Source organism: Varanus komodoensis, unplaced genomic scaffold (assembly GCF_004798865.1).
Source record: "Varanus komodoensis strain SLA01 unplaced genomic scaffold, ASM479886v1 scaffold6_4, whole genome shotgun sequence".
Classification (NCBI taxonomy): domain Eukaryota; kingdom Metazoa; phylum Chordata; class Lepidosauria; order Squamata; family Varanidae; genus Varanus; species Varanus komodoensis.
In genome coordinates this window covers 432,528-453,960 of record NW_025336347.1, presented here as the reverse complement: position 1 = coordinate 453,960, position 21,433 = coordinate 432,528, and positions in this window count along the sequence as shown.

Below are 21,433 nucleotides of genomic sequence, written 5' to 3'. Positions count from 1 at the left end.
TGGGTCTTCAGCGAGCCAGTCAGCTTCAAATTATCATTCCTACATTACAATGATAGCCCATTATTTTTCCTCTTGCAAGTAACCCAAGGTAGCCTACAAAGCTCTCTTCCTCTCCATTTTATCATCATAACAACCCAGTGAGGTAACATAGGGTGGCCCCAAGTCACCCAGTGAGCTCCATGGCTGAGCGAGGACTAGAACCCAGATCCCTCAAGTCCCAGTCCAGTCCTCTCACCACTATGCCACTCTGGCTCTCAATTCCAAGAGGGTGTCCAAGGCGACCACCTCTCATTCTGATGATCTCTGGGGGCACCCTTCCCACAATTTCAAGCTCTGAGGAATAGACTAACACAGTTCTTCAGAGAGCCCAGTTGATTGTACTGGTGTGACGGGTGTAATGCAGGGATGAGCTAGGTGCAAGTGGCAAGATGAGTGTGGGATACACAGCAGCAAGCTGTGTGGAGTATAAAGACACATCCTTCTGATTCTGCACTTCTGGATTCTGGATGCAGTTTTTGGCTTTAAAATGCACAAACTGTCTACAGAATTCTATATTGTAATATATAGTATAAATGTGTATTTTACCATAACATGTATATAAAAGATACATATTTGTTTAAAAAAGAAAAAAACTCAGATTAATCCAGAAATGAGACAGGGCTCTTTCCAAGTCTGGGACTGTCAGTCCTTGAACGTGTGACCTTTTGTACACAAAGCATGTGCTCTGGCTATGCATTCCAGCCTCCCAGCCTTTGCAATTTCAGCCTTTTTGTGAAGTAGTTGGTCCTGCCATGGGCTTTTGCATTTGCACTTATTCCAGGATTAATACTGAAGAGCCTACACTGGATCTTATTCCAAGGCCAGGATCAGGCTCATATCTTGCACCAGCATAACACTGTGCCTACTAAAGAGAAGCTGTAACTAAGAACACTTCTACTATATGGACTATCCCAAACTCCCAAGCTAGCCACATTGGAAGGACTTAACAATTTGCTATCTTCCCTTAAGGGTAGTCTGTATTCAAAAGCCACCAGGGGAATCGGTGCAAGTTACAGTGAAACGCAAACTGAATATCTGCACTCGTGTGCAGCATTCTAAATATTTTTTAACCATTCTGCTACTTAATGCTGAAGTATACCTAGCTATGAAAATGACTGACAAGAAACTTGAATTAGGTAGGCATGAAATTAGACTGGTGCATTCGTGCGTGTCTGATGCCCTGCACAGCCCTATCATACTGATGATTAAAGAAACGTTGGGCCATCCGAGGGAAAAAGTGCTGATCGGGCACCCACGGAATGGCTGGCACTACTTTTAAAATCTCATTCTTTTATTTCTTCTTCTTTTTGGCAACAATAGCATCACATCTGCGATTCACTCGGAGGTTTCTTGTAACTGCTGTGGAAAAGAAAGATCATGGGGAAGTCGCCACTCATTCTGAACGGGCACTGCCCTGTTCATTTGAATGCCTTTGCACATCCGGAGGAGAGGGCACCAGGGACATGTGCCAAAACACAAACAGTGACCCCTTTTCTGTATGCCAGCACAACATACTGTTAGTCCCTTTCAAAACAGGATGGCAAAAAGCGACTGCTTGCTATGAATTGGACACTGTTGAGTGATGAGGGGCACTACGGATGGCATTCACAGCAGGCGTTCCTTGAAAAAGTGCCTTTTGGATCGGGTCTTCTTTCACCAGTTGCCTGTGCATCTTCTCTGCAATCTGTCTTCCATTTCTGCAAGAGCAACATTTTGAGCGCGACATATTCAGACCTTGGCTTTGCTTGCAAGTTCCTGACTGAATGCCTACATAATGCCATGAAACACAACAGGCATTTCATCTCTCCTTCACTGTAATGCTGCGCAGGAGGATCACCCACTGACTTGCCACACTTCTAACTGCAGCTTGTATGGAATCTCAAGGACAGCTAATTCAGAACAGATCCTTTTGCGCCTCCCAATGTACCACCAGAATGACATTTGCTGTGATTATAAAGTGCAGGAAAGGGGGCCGCCAGGCCTGCTGCAAGCTGCTGGAGGTAGGCGGTATAGCTCCAGCAGCTTGCAACCGGTATAGCTGCCCCTTCAGAATGTGGTCCCAAACCATCAGGCAAAGTCCAACATCCTGTTTCCAGTGGTGGATAACCAGTTACTTTGGACAATCTACCTGGCAGATCATGAAGACCACCACTCATTTTGTGCTGCCTCTGAACAGAGCTTCCCTTTAGGTGTCATGGCCTGTAGCCACTAAGAGCCCCACCCTCCATGAATTTCTCCAACCCTTTTTCCAAGCCATAGTTGACTGACTTCTATTTAAAAAAAAAAAATTAGCACATGAGTTCTATCGCCAGACTTACTATAGCTTGTGGTAAGGATTTGTACTAATTAATGTATTAATTTCCGTCTATCAAAATTTCAGGGTTTATTCCAAGAAGCAGTGCCTGAAACACTGGATTTCTGTTTCTGAGATGCCTCTAAAGCCTGGCTCAAAGAGTAACATTCTGGAAAGCCAAGAAGCAGGTATCAGTGGCTTTCCATCCTAGCTGTTTACAAACTGTTTAAGAATCGATGTTTGCTGTTTTCCTTCTATGTCATATATTTGTGCCTTCCTCCACCACACTAATTGGGATAAACAGCCAAAAGTTTGTTAATAGCAACAGGAATATGCTGGTGGCACAACTGAAGCCAGAAGACTTCAGTCACATTATTTTTGCCTCACTGCAGATTATACCACCCGGGCTTTGAGGACTGGCACCAAGTTGGTGATGCCAGCTTTTCACTGTAGACTGAGGGCACCATGATTGCTCCAGCACATTGCCCTCAGTTGGCAACCGATGAGCCAAATTCTGCAAGCGTCACTGCTCGCCATCACTCCCCTAAACTGACTGGCAACGAGAGGCAGGTTGAGTTAGCAAGGTCGCTCCAATGGCTCTTCAAGGCAGTATCTCATACCTACATTGCTGCCTGCCTTATCTGCCCTTGTAACTACAATAGGTTTAACCAGTTAGCCAAATTGTCATCAACTCCTGCTAGTCATGTATCATTATGACATAATGCCCCATTCAAGCATAACCATTACAACAATTTTAAAATCAACATTTTTGCATTCTCCATTCCAGAAACCCGTCACATGTAGAGACATTCATGAATTAATTATTTTTAACTAAGAGCCCGATGATTTTTTTCATGAATTAATTATTTTTAACTAAGATCCCAATGATTTTTAAAAAAATGGAAATATGTTGTGTCTCCAGTCATTCAGAGTGCAACTCAGCCCCATTGCTATTATCACAATATCACATATGGAGGGTGAGTAGCCACACCTATGGGAAGAGGCCAGGATGAATTGAGGGATTCTTTATAGAGGTGCATCTCTGTCTACAGATCCTTATCCAAACACAAAGTCTTCATGAAGCAACATGAGGACACATGTCCCCATTCCTGCCCAAATGGTTGTAAGAGTGACAAATCTGCCCAATGCACATCCATAACACTATCTAATCTTTTCACCAATAAAAGAACACCCTTCTCTTTTAATCCAGAGATCTTCTATAAAATGCAGAAAGAGAGAGCGCATGATCAATAATGAAACAAAAATACTTCTACTTCCCATGCAGAACACGATAGCTGAATATCTTAGGTACAGCTTGGCACAAAATTCAAAACCACATTTTGAGAAACACAAAATGAAAACAAAATGTTTAAATGAGATTAGCTTCTAGCACTCTCCCATATACAGAAGTATGTTTTCAATTAACTATAGTTAGATCTGTTTTTCATAGCTTCAGAAGTTCTATAAGAATCAAATGACGCACACATTTTGAGAAGTTATATAAATATGTGTTTCGGGGCTTTTCTACACAAGGAATTTATCATGTGTTCATCATTCCCTAATGGTTGTTTGCAGGTTCTTAGACAATGACATGACCCTCCAGTTTCACATCAGTGTCAAACCAGCAGTGTCAAAAGTGCAAAACTTTGCACTTTTAGCAAAGTTTGGTTTGGTTTTCAGAAAGAGGAAAATGCAGCATTTGATTGTGAAAGCAAATGAAAATATGATTTCCTCTTGTGTATTTGTGCCCTTCTGCTACAGAACAGCAGCACCTAGTAGTTATGTAGCAGAAAAGCAAGAAAGGAGCTGCTTCTGTAGTGCTCCAGTCTCGACACTGCAACAAACCCAAAGACTGACAGAGCAGTCAATGAACAAGTAATGAACAGCTGAGACACAAGAAGAACTCTTGGTGGATCCAGCTAAAGGTCATCCATTGGGAAGTAGCCTATCCTCAGGTGGTGGGAGTTTTAAATGGAATTTACTCAATGTATTTCCATTTTTTAAAAAATCATTGGGATCTTAGTTAAAAATAATTAATTCATGAATGTCTCTACATGTGACAGGTTTCTGGAATGGAGAATGCAAAAATGTTGATTTTAAAATTGTTGTAATCATTATGTTTGAATGGGGCATGATGTCATAATGATACATGAATTCCTTGTGCATGAGATGGTTTTTTGTGCTCTGCTCTGATGAAGCAAAAACTCTTCAGATCTTCAGCAAAAGAGCTGGAGAAAAGGAAGACCCATTTTTCTTTTCTAGGGCTACCATCCAACCTGCAGCTCAGTGCCAGCTCCCTGTGTCTGCTCAGGGCTGCTGCCTTAATTTAGTTGATGTTGTCTACTGCCCAGACTGCTGTTGGCTGAAAGGAAGGGTAGAAATAAGAGAAATAAAGAACCTTAATTAGATTCTTACCCAGCAGTAAGTCCTACTGAATTCACTGGGACTTACTTCTGAGTAGACAGGGTACAGAAGAATGATCTTTAACTAAACTTTCTATTTGGTTGTGTCTTTAAGCCTTCTCTTTACAAAGCCATCCTCTCTCTCTCTCTCTCTCTCTCTCTCTCTCTCTCTCTCTCTCTCTCTCTCTCACACACACACACACACACACACACACACACACACCCCAGACCCACTCACTGCTGTGGGCTAACATGGAACTGAAAGGAGTTCTATCATGCTGGCGCTGAGAGGACACCACTGCCCTGGAAACCTCATTATTCACATGGAAAGTATCACAGAAGTACATCTTCTGCTAGCAGGAGGCACCGAACTGGGCAATTCTAGAAGCAGGGCTGGGGCAGAACCCGCTTTCGATCCACTGGATTTGAAGCCCGCCAATCCCCCGAGGAGCCCCTGACTGGGGCTATTTGCTTCTTTACAGGGATATGGCAAAAGAAAGATCTGCCACAGCCTGCCCTGGAAAATGGCATACACCTCCTTCTCCACACCCTCCTTACCCCCACTTGGAATTGCACCACTAGTGACTTTTTAAAAACCATGTTTCTAAATCATTCAGTTTCTCTTCTGAACCCAATTGCTGTGTGAGTTGCTATGATTTATTGTTGCTATGGAATAATGGATTTTAACATCTGCAGTGGCATTTTTATATTAATTTGACTGTGGCATTGGGCTTTAGGTGATTTATAGACTTCTTTAATCTCACTGTATATTTTATTAGTGTGAGTTGCTTTTGTGTGTATGATTATTTAAACCTTGTTATGATGTGTGGCTGTTAATTGTTTAGACATGTTATGTACTTTGTATTTTATTTATTGTATAACTGAACTGTTGTAAACTATTATTTGGCAGTATAGAAATGGAATTAATATCAGCAAGAACTGAAATCTGTCCTCCTGTAATTTACACTTATTCTTTCTAGCCTTCTCTCTCTAGGGCAGCAAAGAACAAGAGTGTGAGAGTCCTTCAAGTATTCGTGGAATGCTGTCCTTCCTCCCTTGTCCACCACATCTTTCCCCACCTAAATATACTTGCATTCTTCCTGATAGGACTTATTTTCTATGCCACCAGCCATCTTTGTTGTCCTCCTTTGAACCTATTCCAATATCCTTCTTAAAGCTCAGAACTAGGCACCATACTTAATGAGGTCTCAGTACAGTAGAATAACCATTACGAACATTCTTTCCAAATACTTCTCATGTGGTCTTCCCTATCTGAGGTATCTTCTTCAGGTGGTGGGGAGGGAGAAGCGTTGGATTGCGCTGCTTGTGCCCTTCCACCAGGAGGACTCACTGCTTCCTCCAGCTGCTCCCCCACGTGGCATCTTCTGAAGCAAGAGAATGGCTACAAGACCACATGGATTAGCCTCCATCTCCATTTTTCTTACAGTCTTGGCTTTGTTGCTGCTTGGCTCACGATAACTGGCCAGTCAAGCTCTCAGAGGCTCCAATCCAGCTAGCAGAGCTGTCCTCACAGGAAGGGCCATGAGGCAGCCACGGAGGGGAAGTGGCGGGAGGTAGAGGAGTCCGTGGGAAGAAGGGCTGTGAAGCTGCGGCGATGAATGTCCTTGCCTCAGGCAGTGATGCACGTCGTGCAGACCTGACTGAAGAATTGTCTGGATGTGGAACTCAGCAGAGGGCTGATTGCTCTGGGAGCAAGTCTGGGATCTCAGATGCCCTGCCTGAATTCCCATCTGTTCATCAGAGGCAAACGCTGTAGGTACGGAAGTCACTTTCTCATGAAAGAGCAACCGCTGTCTCACAGTTGCCAGCTGCTTGTTATCTTTGCCACTGAGCAAAATCTGAGAGAAGGTGGAAGGGTTCCATGTCAAGGACTCTCACTTGGAACCTGTGAATTATACAGACAGAGCAGCTACATGATCCAAATATATTGGGGTATGGGGGTGATACTTTTTTTTCATCCGGTCAAATGTCGGTTAGTTAATGGAAGCTCAGCATCTTTTACTAAATAAATCATGCACACAGTGACACAAAATTAACTTTGCTTTAATGCAGAAAACTAAACCTGCTGCGATTTGTGCAAGGAAGTGGCTCAAAGTGAATCCTTGCCAGCTTCCAGGGTGATTTCAAAGAGAGCACATAATACTCATGAAAGGTTGAACACAGACCAGCGTCCTTCAAATTAGGGCTTTAACTTCCCTTTGCTTCATTCTTCTGCTTTTCAAACTGCGCTGGCGTAAGAGCAAAGCACTGGATTCAGGGGGAACTACTGCCTAGTCTGTGAGCTCACACAGCTGCGGCCCTGCAGAGCACGCCTAACTGCAGTGGGAGGAGCAACAAGGCCCGTCGAATGCCTCAGGCCCAGGCCTGCTGGCCGTGCCAGCCAGGGTGCGAGGGGATGTTTCTTTTTACCCCAGCAGAGCCATTTTAAGAAGCAAGGTCCCCACATGCACCCAACATACACCCTGCAAGTGACGGAGGCTGATGCAGCTGAGGGACCAGTTCCTAAGAGCCCTTGGGTGAACGATGGGGCTGGCGTTCTGGCATGTTTAGGCTGGCCACTGACCTCCAGGAGCAGCTTCCTTCTTGTGAAGCCCCGAGGGGTGGAAGGGGCCTGGGTGGGTGGGTAGAAACCTGTCCCCGCCAATGAAACGCCTCTCTGCTGGCAGGAGGTCACTTCCACCTGATCCTAAGCACCTTGTCAAGGGATTTCAGTGAAGAAGCCAAGCCAGAATGGAGACCTGGCAGAACAAGAATTTTGTTGCCCAGCTCAGTCTAGAGCAGCAGCACAGGGGACCCGCTCAGTTTGGACACAGTGCAGCTCCAGCAAGAATAGCAACGTAAGGATTTGATTCTCCCATCACACCCCTCCCTCTAGGCACCTGTAGAGATTAAGTTTGCACTGATTATTTCTTTTAAAAACACTTTTAAAAACACTTTTAAAAGAAAGAGAGATAATCCACCAACCAGTCAGGACCTGATAAGCACTCATTAAAATAGGCTTGATACTGATTCTGCTGACAGTATATTGTTGTTATGATACAGTAAGTACACAGAGGAAAATTAACTGTCAGAAATGCTTAGCTTCTGCAGAAGAGATCATCGCCAGCTTTAAGACAGGATTCACCAATGCAGTGTCCATGGATGCCCACAGACGCCTCTGTTAATGCCCATCAGATTCCCTTTTAGTGTCACCAGTTTGCTCTCTGGGAAATGAACATTTTGTGACTGCTCATCCCCACCACAGTAGCCATTTTATGAATTGGCAAGCAGTCCCATGGAAGCTGCTTTGTGGATGTACCCACAGCATCTTTTCATCTTTTATCTAGTACATCATGATGCAGCCTCATTTCCAGGGAGCATTCTGTCCAAAATTACAAACAGGACGCTTCCAGACTGCTGAATACCGTCCTGCTGTCACCTGCCACTGAGACCAGAATGCTCAGGCTGCTCTAGAGATGGAGAATGAAATCAGGGAGGCCTCCAAAAAGGGTTGAAATAGTGGGTGGCTTCAACTGCTGTTGCTGCTATGTGTTGTCAAGTATCTCTGGTTCTGGCAACCCTATGAATGGAGCACCTTCTGAAATGCCCTGTTCAGCTCTTGTAAGTTCAAGGTTATGAACTCCTTTATGGAGTCAACTTATCTCATATTTGTCTTCAGCTAGTTCTAGGGGACTTCAATCTCCATGCTGAGGCTACTGTCTCTGGGACAGGACTTCATGATCACCGTTACAACCATAGGGCTTGCTCAACCTGTCACTGGCCCAATGCATGAAGAAGGCCATACCTGGGCTTTTTGATTGGGCAGGAAGATGGAGATGGTGACCTGGAAGTGGCCAGTTTAATGTTAACCTCTTTGTCACAGTCAGGTCACTTCCTCTTGAGATTTAGACTTTCCACTGCATTTTCCCTCTGCAGGGCTGGGGGACCTATTAAAATGGTCCACCCTCCCACCACTTGGTTTCTCCGGCTGATGTGGTTGGGACTCCTGTCAAAGCTCATGTCACGCTGTGGAATACGAAAGTGCCCAAGGTGGTTCACACAATCACACACAAGTGCCTTCTTCCCAGTTGCAGAGCCTGCATGGCTGTACGGTATCCAGCAGAACTGCAGGCGATGAAACAACTGGGAAGATGGCTAGAGTGCAAGTGGAGGAAACCCTAAAGGACAGAGTGCAGAGTCCGGGGATGCTCCTGGACACAGAATTGTCCCTGGAGTCTCAGGTATCATCTCTGGCCAGGAGCACCTTCCATGAAATTCAGTTGATTTACCAGCTGGGTTCCCATGTGGCCAGGCAATGGTAATCCATGCACTGGTAACCTCATGTTTAGATTACTATAATGTGCTCTGCATGGGGCTGCCCTTGAAAACACTCTAGAATCTTCAGCTGGTACAGAATAAGGCAGCTCGTCTCCTGACAAGAATGAGTGGAAGCAAACCTATCCTCTGCACTGGTTACCAATTGAAGTCCAGGCCTGCTTTGTTTGTTTGTTTATTTGTTCACACATTTATATGCCACCTGTAAACTATAAACTTTGATAAACTATCAAAGGCCTTCCTAGGCAGCTTACAAGTAACAACATATTAACAAGACAGGATTTAATTCTCTTGCTCCCCCTTTCAACTTCCTTTTTATCAGTTCTCTCATTTTAGAGAAGTTTCCTCTTTTGAAATCAAATGCAAGTGCAACCTTCCATCTAAATGTATATTAAATCTGATAGCAGTGTGGTTGCTGTTTCCATTTGGTGGTTCAAATGCTGATTCAACAACATTCACATCCCATACTTGGTCATAGACAACTCCTCCTAGGCTGGAAAGCACATTTATCCTGTCAGCCTGTGGGTATTTATTCATTTATGGTACTTCTATGCTGATCAATTAGATAACTTTCCCAACAGTGTACAGGATATGCTTAAAATCCAATAACAATCAGTTTAAAAAGAGATTTAAAACAAACTTACCTGTCACAAAACACCTACATAATAAAAGAAAACAGATTAGAGTACAAGAAACAATCACAGTCGTGGTGATTCACAACACAACAGTTTTCCCCGGACTGATGCAATTAAGAAGTGCTGGAATACATTCCTATCATGCTAGCCAGAGATATAGGAAATGTAGTCCAATACAGCAGGAGTTCACCAGGTTGGAGAAAGCTTGTTTACAGCCATAACCTTTCTGATATTTCATTTTCTGGGAGTTCTTTTACCCAGCTAGTTCTGTTCTACCACTTAATGCCCTGTATATTGACAAAATATCATTTGCCCCAATTTCTCGATTCTTTACTAAAGTGGTAAGGAACATGTGCCTATCAAGGCACCCTACTCCTCCTACCTTCTGATTTATTTCACACCATTTCTTAGCAGCTGCAGGAACTGCTGTGACATAGATACCTTTTGGTGCTGAAAACTTTGGGTTCAAAGTGCACTGGTATTCGGACCTCACTTCTACCTTGCATTCAGTCTTTGGGAAGGTTTCTAGCCACCCCTCCCACAGCAGCCATTTTGTGATAATGCCCAGGAAAAGGAGTTTCTTAAACAGCCAAATGTATTGACTGTCCCAAATTTCGCTTACACCTAGTCTACTGTGCACATAATGCTGCAAAGCTTTGGCCAGTCCAAATTTGCTAATATTTATAGAAAATGCATGCCCACAATGTATCAACCATTATGTAACATTGAAAGATGAGGTATTTTCTTCAGTACATTATATGGCTTTGGCCTAAAGTTTTCATTAGAATGAAAAATCCCTTCCTATGTTTTGATTTTCTTGCCAAGGGCCATTTTTGCAGTGCTTAATTTGGGGAAAAGCCAGTTGCTTAATGTCAAGTGCAAAAGGCAACATCAACATTTAAATAACTTTTCATCGGTCACTAAGAATGTTTGCAGTTCCTTACGTGAATTTTTTCCCTTTCAAGCTTTATTTATTTTTGGTCATATCAGGATTCTTACAGAACTCACAAAGGTTTTGCTTTCAACTCTCCCTTGAAGTTACTCCTGCCAAACATCCGTGAATGTCTGTTCATTTAATGAACTAGGCTTCTTTAAATATGTAAACAAAAGCTTTATTAACCTCTCCACTCCCCCACCCCAAATATATATATATATATATATATATATATATATATATATATATATAAATAAAAAATCCAGTAACTTCAAGCCAACATAAGCCAGGGAAAATATCAAACTGTGCTGCTCAGATGCATGGACTGAGGCTGAGAAGTTGTTGGAATTACCATCTAAAGTCTTTTTCAACCTCTAAAACAGCCAGGAACAATATTTAATTTTTCTCTGAAGCCATGATATACATGAGAGAAACAGGGCAGAGACATACTGGGAACCTGTTCTGTGTATAATGGAAAACCAGTCTGGTCTGCATGGATTTTATGTCAGATATCAAGAAGAGGAAGAACAAAACAGGGCTAGCTGATTCATGTAACTCTCTTTAACCCTTTAAAGGGGCAATTCCCAGTATAACCACATAGTAAATTGCATTTGATGAGCTTAATGTTCCCAAATAGATATTTGTCTCTAGTCTTAAACTAGTCCTTTGACAAAAACACAAAATTTCAGCATTTCTCAACCAAGTGATCCCTTATTTTTTTTCTCTTGCTCTCTCTCTCTCTCTCTCTCTCTCTCTCTAAACACACACACACACACACACACGGAGCATAACAAATATAGTTACTACTGAAAGTTGAAGCCTCTTTATATAAAACTAGATAATCAAATATTGTGTACCTTGAAATCACTGTCAAGTATCACTAATTGTACTGAGCCGTCATTTCACCTTTCAATATCAACAAAGCTAGGTCAGGACATTCTGAACTGGCAATGAAGGTCATTCTGGGATCAGTATGAACCAGAGAAATCACTCCACCAACTAATAATTGCCATGTACCACCACCCACAGAGTCAAGAATGAGCTATCGCTCTGCCCATTCCTGGGCCAGATGAAGATTCCTTTATTGAGACCTGCACCTACATCATACAACAATTTCCCTGACTCTTAGGAAACCAGAATTTTCTGCTGCAGACCTATCATGGTGCCATTAGGTAAGAGGAAAGGCCCAGCAAGGATGGGGGCTTATGTTGTGGGATTTCTAGAAGAAAGTGGATACTACCCATGCTTGGTTGGGGGAACCACTAGAATGAAGTAAATACAGGACCTCATTTGGAAGATCTCTGCACTGGATCAGAATGTGTTCAATAAAAAAGGACAATTGTAAGCTCATGTACAACATGTGTTTATTTACAACTATTTTTAGGTTGCTTTTACAAATAGAAACCTCATCTGATGCAGAGTTCATTTGAACTATAATTCTAGATGATGAAGCTGATGCCTGTTGTATGGGGCTAATTAGAACAATTAAGGAAAATGAAGAGTTAAGAAGAATTATTCTTCTGTTATAACTGTAAAAAATACAATACTGGAAAGCCTTACAACAAGGGAGACTTATGGCTAATGGGCAGGATTAAAACAAATCTAATAAATAAATAAATATTGCTGATTTGTACTAATACATTCATTGGTAACCTCAGTACTAGCCCATCCTGTCACTACCATAAAACCAAGGATTCTGTTACACAGTATAGAATGTGGGCCAAATAATCTTTGCTATTGTAAATATGAAAATGAGGAGAGGAGGAGGAGGGAAACTAGAGCAAGGGAAGAAAATGTTGTAGGAAAAAGCACATGAGTGAAGTTGTGGAGAACAGAGAGCTGTTTTAAAGTCTGCGCTAGAGACACCTCATCTAGCTATATATGCAGATAGTGTTAAGACACTGCACGATAAGAACGCAGACTGTTGATAGTTTAAAAGCACATGCCTATGCATATCTAGGACCCAGATCTCCTGAGTCCGAGTCCAACACTTTTAACTGCTACACCACACTGGCTCTGTTTGCATAGAATTCTGCCATAAATCTCTCTCTGGTATTAATAAAAGCCTTGGCTTCCTGATATCTCAGTTCTCTGAAGCATATCCAGCATTTGCCAACTGGTATTTTCTCAAATCTTGTTTTTCCTGACTTACGGGGAAATTCAAATACCATCACACTTTGCTCAACATGAGAATCTTTCTTCTACTATTGATACTGGTTCTAAACACAGACTGCATGATTTGTGAAAGTTACCAAAAATAATTAGTACTAAAGAACGAAGCTGGCTGCAAGGCTGACTCCTGTTCAAATTTCCCATGTCCAGTCCTACTCTGGCTGCTTGCATACTTCAATATCTAATGATATTCAATCCATCTAATCATGTGTATGCAGCTTTGTTCATGAAGTGTTTTTTTGTTAATTAAAAATAAGGACAGATCTTGCCAATCTTGCCTAGGTTGTTATGCATTTATGATGTCAACAACAGCAAGAGGTATGCAACATTTTACCATGACAATGTTTCTAATTATGATCGTTCTTGGATAGGAAGTATTGATTTCACGCATAGAACCATCAATAAGATTAAAAGGAGACATTCAAACAGAAAATTAAGCAGCAGTTAGCATGACCCAGAAATGAATAGTAAATATAATTGGCTAATTGCTCTTTTCCAGGTTAGCCATAATTGCTTTGGAATTTCAGAATATGACCTGTAGAAATTTACATCTAGAAGCTCTTCTGTTTCTAAAACTTTAATTAAGGATTCATCACTGAATAATTGCCCTCTGATTAATTTGACTCATGATTTATATTTGATTACAATCATATACCAGCAGCTGATAGCCTAATATAGCACTTCTGCGTAATACTGATTTGGTTTGCTGTTGAATATCATGTAGCCACTGTCCATCTGTTGAGCACTGTGGGTTTTACATCAGTCAGACGATGGGAACAAGAATTAATCAAGATTATCAATGAAAAGCTTTCCACTGATAAAAAGTGAATACTGCCTAGAATTCTCGTGCAAGCAAAGAACCCCTTTTTTATATATTTAATGTGGGACTAACATTGAATGCTAATTAATGCTGAGTTATAATCCTTTAACAGAAAGATCACTTCTGTGATCCTTAAGAGGTTTATCCCATGGGTCATAGGATATTGTGGATTTTCTTCATTCCTGTGGGCACAACTACAAACTCAAGAAAAAATCCATTCCAATGGCTCCAATATGACATTAGTTACCCACACTGTACAGATTTAATGACACTTTTGAAATATTGTCTTTATATCTTTGGAACAAATATGTGTCGTATGGCTCCATTTTTTAACAGCAGAAATCTAATCCTAAAGCCAACAGGCAATGTCAAGGAGGGAAATAAAAAACTTCTTCCATGTTTTTTCTCTTCGGGGTTCAGGATTGTACCCTAAATCTTTTCCGTGTGTTTTCAAGTCAGTTTCAAACTAAATATCATGTTTAGATATCAAACATTTCATCAGAATAAATGGGTTAAGATTGTAAAACTCAACAGAACATCAGAGGAAGGGAGGAAAACAAATTTTAAACTCAAGAAATTGAGATTTAGCTTGAAGAAACAAAGAAGTCATGTTTGGTTAGAGTTAGGAACTTTTGAAAAAGGGAATGAGAGAGGGAGAGAATTAAGAAAAGACAGAAGGAAGTTCAGATAGTTAAAGGAAAGAAGGAGCCGGAGCTGCTGGAACTGAAGAATGGGTTGAGAAAGCTGGACCAAGGACAATAAGATAGTGGTTTGGATAAGGGACCTAGATAAAATAGGCACACAGTCAAGGTAGCTTAGCTTGATGTGTTAGTCCCTGGTTGCCTTATTACCCTATTGCTCATCAGATTTTATCGATGTATATATGTATGAATCCATTCCTTTTTCCTACTGAAGTTTTTCTCCATGAAATTTAGGAAAATTTAAACTTTAGCATTTAAAATTTTGTGCACTGTCTCCTTAGTTTTATTATCCACCTCTTCTGCATTACCCAATGCCAATACTATATACAGTAGAAACCTGCATTCCAGAATTTTAAAGGTTGGTTTGAAAAAAGCAATTGAGAATTATTAAAATAGCTCTAGGTAGTGACAGCATTAGTGCATCAGTTCCTCCTCGGTCAAAAGAAAAAGCACAGGAAGCAGAGTGCAAAAAGCAGCACTTTGCGGTTTTCTGTTCTGTTCACAGAATGAGGTTGCTGGGTCATGATAATGGGATGTCCTGGTAATCATCAATTTTGCCCCACTTTCTGCAGTACCTTGTTGCACAGCCATCTGTATATATTTTACCAAGGTTACAAGCCTATAAAAAACCTATCTGGGAGTAAGACTCTGTGATTAAAGTGAGACATATTTCCAGATAAACCTGCAGGATGAAAATGGTGCACTTTAATCTGGACAATATGCTGTTTATCTACTGCCTGGGTGATAGAGTGCTTTGGATGGGAAGTTCATGAAGCTCGTGTAAAAATACATTAATATCTTTTCCATTTCCTTATACTCCAGCCAGACTCCTAGAATGAATATATATGACAGAAAGGAGAGAGAGCCTTTCTTTCCAAGGCATTTATTATGAGCTTATGATTCCTTACTCTGACAATATGGTCCTCCAGCTTATCTTCTGTTTTCTAAATGCACTTTTCCTTCCCCTCCACCACACTGTAGGAAGAAGAGTCTCCTTCCTTAAAGGGAAAGAAAAAGTATTTTCAAATGTAACAGCGATACACCGCTTCAGCACAGCGCCACCTAGAGAATCTGTGCAAGAAAAGCAGGAAATAAGAAGCTATGTGGGTAGAGCTCAGCTTTCGATTCCCAGAGAAACCCATGGCAGATATAGTGAAAGTGCACTAGAGAGCTCAAAGGGTGAAGGGGGCAAGAGAGATGCTTGAGGAAGCCAGAGACAATGTGCTGTGGGGAGCAAGTGGGGAGAGCCTTGCCTGTTCCACCTTCCTTCTCAAGCACCATCAGTCCCAAAAAGCATCCAGCCAGCCCTTAAGCACCGTGGGCAATGGCAGCAGCACCAGGCTGAGCACCTCCACCAGGTCCCTGGTGCAGTCTCTCTTTGCGGTTGTGCGGGTGTCTCTGCGTGTGCAACACCACTATGTATTCAGGAGCAGCTTTTGTGCAGGACAACAGGAAGAGCACTGTCAGCAAAGGTCTCCAGAGCCAGAGAGCCCAACCTAGCTGAGCATCTTCTGGCTTCCTCAAGGCCAATGACTACCAGGTGCTACAGAGCCAGCCAGGAGGCCCTCATACAAAGGGGAGACATGTCTTTGGGGACAGCGGAACAAGGAAATTGGCAGCTGTCTCCTCTGCCATTAGGGACACTGGTAGAGAAGATTTTGCTGGCAAGAGGTGAGGGAGCTTCCCCTGCGTGCTCCCTCAGTTCCCCCATCCCAACAGGGGTTTGTCCAGAAGATCAGGAGTACCTGTGTGACCCAAGACGTAGCATTGGCCAGCATGTGAGCGGTGTTTTTTCCTGCTCTTCAGCTGCGATTTTCCTTCCCACTGTGCCTTCATGGGGAGAAAGGAGATGGCCTTTCTCTGGTCACTGTCAGAGAGCCTCTGCTCTCTAAACATCTTGGCACGCCAGGCCTGGGAAGCCTAAACCTTTCCATCCACAGTGCCTCAATGGAGCAGCCTACGTGGGGGATACAAACTGAGTGGGGGGTCAATGCACGAACCATGTTTCAGTGAGCAGGGACCGTCCTCCTGCTGGCAGAGCACACGGGGCAAGGAGAAAGCGGCTGGCCTCTCTTTGGCTGTGTCCCTTCTGCACTGCAGGTGCACAGAAAAGCCCTCTCGGCGTTCAGGGCAGAAGGCCAGTGCGTGGGGCAGGGAGAAAGGCAGCAAGCTGGCCCTTTCTCCTGTGCAGACCCCAGCACTGCTGCCAAGGAGGGGTCTCCCTTCCCCACTGCACTACCCAGGCATGCCAACCATCCAGGCATGAAGAAAGAACTCACTTTCCTTCTCGGGGTCCAGATTACTGCATTTCTGCTTAGTGAGAGGAACAACAGGGCCCTTCTCCTCACAGAGCACCCAGGCAGAATATTTGGTGGGTGATATTTGTTTTTTGTTTGTTTTCCAATTTGTATCCTGCCTTTTTCCTACAAAGGGCTCAAGGCAGCTTACATCATTCTCCTCCTCCATCTTATCCCCACAACAACAACCCTGTGAGGCAGTTGGGCTGAGAGTCTGTGACTGGCCCAAAGTCACCCAGTTGTGGGATAAGCACATGCTCACTTCTGGCGCTTCCATCATGGTCTTCAATACATGTGGTGGTGTCCTTGCATGTTTAAAAGAAGAATTTATATGGAGTGGAGTTTTCATATCTAGTGCTGTGGAGAGCTGCATTTTTTAAAAATAAAACTTACAATGTACTGCAGTGGTCTTCAACCTTGAGATGTCTGAGGAACCCTTCTCAGTGTGAAAAGTCACTGCAGAACCTGTTCATAAATATGGTACATTTGATTTTATTTGAACAAAATGTTGCAATTATTGTTGCAATAATTCATTTCATGCAGTGTAAACAGAAACTATTCAGTACTAAATTTACTGAATGTATACTACATTTTAGTGCAACAGCACTAACAAATAATAGGAAAGATTATACTTCATTTTAATGACTTGCATTTGCTTCTTTTTTGCCACAAAGCAAATCAAAATTTGGTGTTACTGATGACAGCTACAAGCACATTTCTGGTTCTGCAAGCATTTTATTCCTTTATTGAGCCTGCATGAAACCTTGTCATAGGTTTCTCCCTTTTAAATGAAACAAAGGAATGAAGATCTTACAATTCCACTGCAATCATGAAAACCCCTGGATGCTTGGGATCCTGGGTTTCCAGGGAAAACAAATTGAATGCTGCAGTTGTAGTGGGACCTATCATTTTTTTTAAATATATGGGCTGGCTTGTCATTATATATTTTAATAATCAGTTTGTCCTGCTATTGGTCCTTAAATACGTTTTAAAACCCACTTATGGAGTGGGCTCCCTGTAGATTTTTAAAAATTCATTTCTAGTACTATGTATCTTTGCATGTACTTACCACACTTTCAAAATATTTTCATTTGTGATTTTCTGAGTGGTTCTCAGAATATCATGTCTGTCTTAATTATGGTCATTATCTCTGCCATTCTAGGTTGGTGTTCTGTGCATAAGTCATTCAAGGTTTGTGTATGTGCATGCATGCCTGTGTGTTATGAAGGGCATTCTGTAAATGGTGACAAAGGATATCATCGTCATCATCATCATCATCTGCAAAGGGATGCCCATACTTTCTCCTGAACTATACACTTGATTCCTCTCACAGGATAGGCATAATTTAGAGTCCTGCATGGTGTTGCTTCTGGGTAGCCCTGTCCTGGCAGGTGTTTTGTGATAGAGGAACAAAGGCATTGATTTGGGAATGCTTTCAGAACTCGTTCTTGTGTTCCAAAACTGCTTTTCTTTTTGGCTCTGAGAATGTCACATATATTATTTATTATTATTACTGACTCTTAAATTCTGCCTCTCGTGACCCTTTGGCTTTAACTATGCTGACCTGTCCTCTTCCCTACCAGTTAGACTGGCCACCAGCCTCTGAACACAGCTAATGGTCTGCTTCACAACGTTGTTATAAAACACAGCTTCCTAAAGCAGAGCAGAGCAAAGAGCTAATAAAATCTCACAATCATGGATATGCTGTATGCTTGCAAACCCACGCACAATTACCTGGGAGCAAGTCCCATTGCATTCAGTGCTCCTTAGATCTCACTGTAGCAGTTCAGCTTGCAAACCACATTGGGCAGTATCCAGTGTGTCCCTTGCACTAACGGGACCCACTACTAATGCACCGAGAAGCTAGTGCAATGCACTCGTGATGCAAGCAGAAATGACTCGAACCATTCATTTCTGCCACATGGTAGCTCAGCAGAGGTGAGTTCTACAGACCTCTCCCATTCCAGAAATGGGCAATACAATTCATTCCTGGGGTTGCTTTGATTACTTTGCTCTTGCTGATCGCTTCATGCTAATTTGCCATGAGCAATGCCAATACTTCAAAGCCTCCTTTTCTGCCAGAGGAAGAAAGGGGTCTCTCAAATACGCAGGTCCTGTGATAGACGACATGCCTGTTCCTGCTCCGAAAAATATGCTGTGCACCCTCTGCTTTTCCATCCTGTGTTCCTTTTAACCTTAACAGTCATATCAGCATATCCTGAGCCTAAAATATATATTTATATGTGTTAATACAATTTTCCATAAACGTGGCAAGTCCAGGGCATCCTGATGCTCAGAACACTTAGACTGCTAGAGTGGGGAAAGATCTTTTAATGACGTGTGTGAGAACGAGCCATTGGTCTGATGGCTGATCTAACGTTCAAGAAGCCAGACCAAGTCCAAATGACTGAGCAAGCTGCAAAAACCAGGAAACCCATAATCCTACCGACAGTCAAACAACCCATCCACTTAAACACACTAGTCCAATAAATGGTATCACCTTGCTATGCCAAGAATAATGGATTCAGCTGGCAATAAAGCAAGAACACGGCCTCCTATTCTCCTCAAATCCAAAATAACCTTGTGGAAGATGAACTGTCAAGATTCTTATATCTTATTCCTGGCTTGACATGTTCCCTGGGCTATCTTTTTGAAAATTCTTCCAGCTGCAAAGCATATAGATCTTCCTGCTAGGAGCACAGTAAAACTTAATTAATCTTCATAAAGCACTATGTGAAATTTTTAAGAAGGCTCCTTTAAAATTGTAAACCTTCCAATAATAAGTTTCTCACTTAAAAATACACATGCATGCATGCACACGCACACACCACATGTAATGTCACAACTAAAACCCTGTGATTTTCCTTGAGGCTTAGCAGTACCTCCAACATGTCTTAATATGTTGTGATACTGTGCCATATCTTTTAATTTACTTCCCACATAAATATCCATTTATAAATGTATTTCCCCCAACAGCATTTCCAAATATATTTTATATCAAACTATGCATTTCTATAAACATTTTCTCTCAAAATGTGCATCTTAAAATGTATTTGATGGGCTGTATTTGATGTGTTTGCCATGTGTATGTATTTGGTGTGTTTAAATTGCCAAGGACTATGTTGTAACTTTCAGAAGGGTGTGAAATTCTGTAGATCAGGGCTGGGCAGGAGACAGAGCTCCAGTTGTTTTGGACTTCAACTCCCAGAAGTCTCTGTCAGCATTGCCAGTGATCAGAGATGTTGGGAGCTGAAATCCAAAATATCTAGCAATCTGCTTTCTGACTACCCCTGATATAGATAGTTAAGGTCCAATCCATACATTGGTCCAAGAAGTGCAGATTGGATTCTTCAGACATTTCTCTTTGACAACCCAATTATTATGCTATTGATCAAGAGACAATGTCCCACTGATACTATTCAATAAATTTTATAAAAGTGAGATAACTGTTTTGGTTCTCCTGCAGATCATCAGATAAAGGGCACTTATTGTCCACATCAGGTCTTTTCATGACCCTCACAAGTTAATGAAATGTAGTGCTGTGTACAGAGCTACCTGGCATTTCTATTGGATGGATCCACAGCAATGCCAGCAATGCTACAGCCCTATGGTTAAAGTGCTATAGCAACTTAATATATTCCCGAGTTTTCCCTTCAGTTAGTTCCTACTGGTAGATGACTGTCCATCTTGAAGTAGAATGCATGCTCTCATTATCACTCCTGTCCAGAGTTTGGTCGACTTTTAGTATTTCATAGCTCCTCTTGCCTCAATTTTTCTGATTTTAGAAAGCCAAAACATACATTCAGTCCTTACAGCTAATAATCATATTCTGATAATATCAGGAACATTTTCCCTAGTTTTATCGTGTGGATGGTCTACAGACCAATTACACAAAGAATACAGAGTTAGTCAAAGTAACATACATATGTCAGATAATTTGCTATTAATTCAGAGTCATTATATGTACTGGATATCAATTTTATGCAAATTTGTTATGCATTTTACCAGCTGTGCTCATTATTCCACTCTTGGTTGAGACTCTGTGCATCACATTTGTTCACTGATCATAGATATTTATGCACATGGATTATAGGTCAATGTAGCTGTTCAGCCTCGATCAATATTTCTGTAAGACTGGCAGCCCTGAACCTGTAAAGGCAGCAGGACCAAATGTAGATTCCAACAAATGTTTCAATCACACATGTTGCCATGCAGCCACAGCTCAAAATTTATATTAAGCACAAAAAGCAGAAAATAGCCAAAAGTCATCAAAAGGGCTGTCTAGCTGATCCATGGTAAAAATCAGCCTGCCCATCCAAGTCTGCCAAAAACATGCTTTCTTGTCCATCTTTACTTCTGAATTTCCCTGTGAAGTTAATCTTGCATGTGAGATACATCAAACTGCAACTGACATGAAAACATGCCACAGCTGTATAGCTGCCACAACTAGAGGGCCACTTTACCTCTTCTAGAATGACAAGAGCCCAGTGCAATCCACTTGGGAAGGGGATACAGAAATGAAGATTCCAAAACTGACCACACAAATTAGTCGAATTGAAGTAGAAATTGAACAATTTAGTTCAAATCTACAAATAGGCCCAATAGTATAAGGAAAGGTCAATCACCCTCTTTAATCAAAAGCTGCATCCTTTCCAAGGTTATTTGTGGTGAAATGGAAAAATTTACAAAACAAAAATTAAGCTTCTGTAAACACTGGCCAGCTATAAATAAAGGAATACTACATGAAAAATAAGCAATTTAAAGAATTACATTCATTGTAAGCGAATTTACCCTATTCCTCAGAC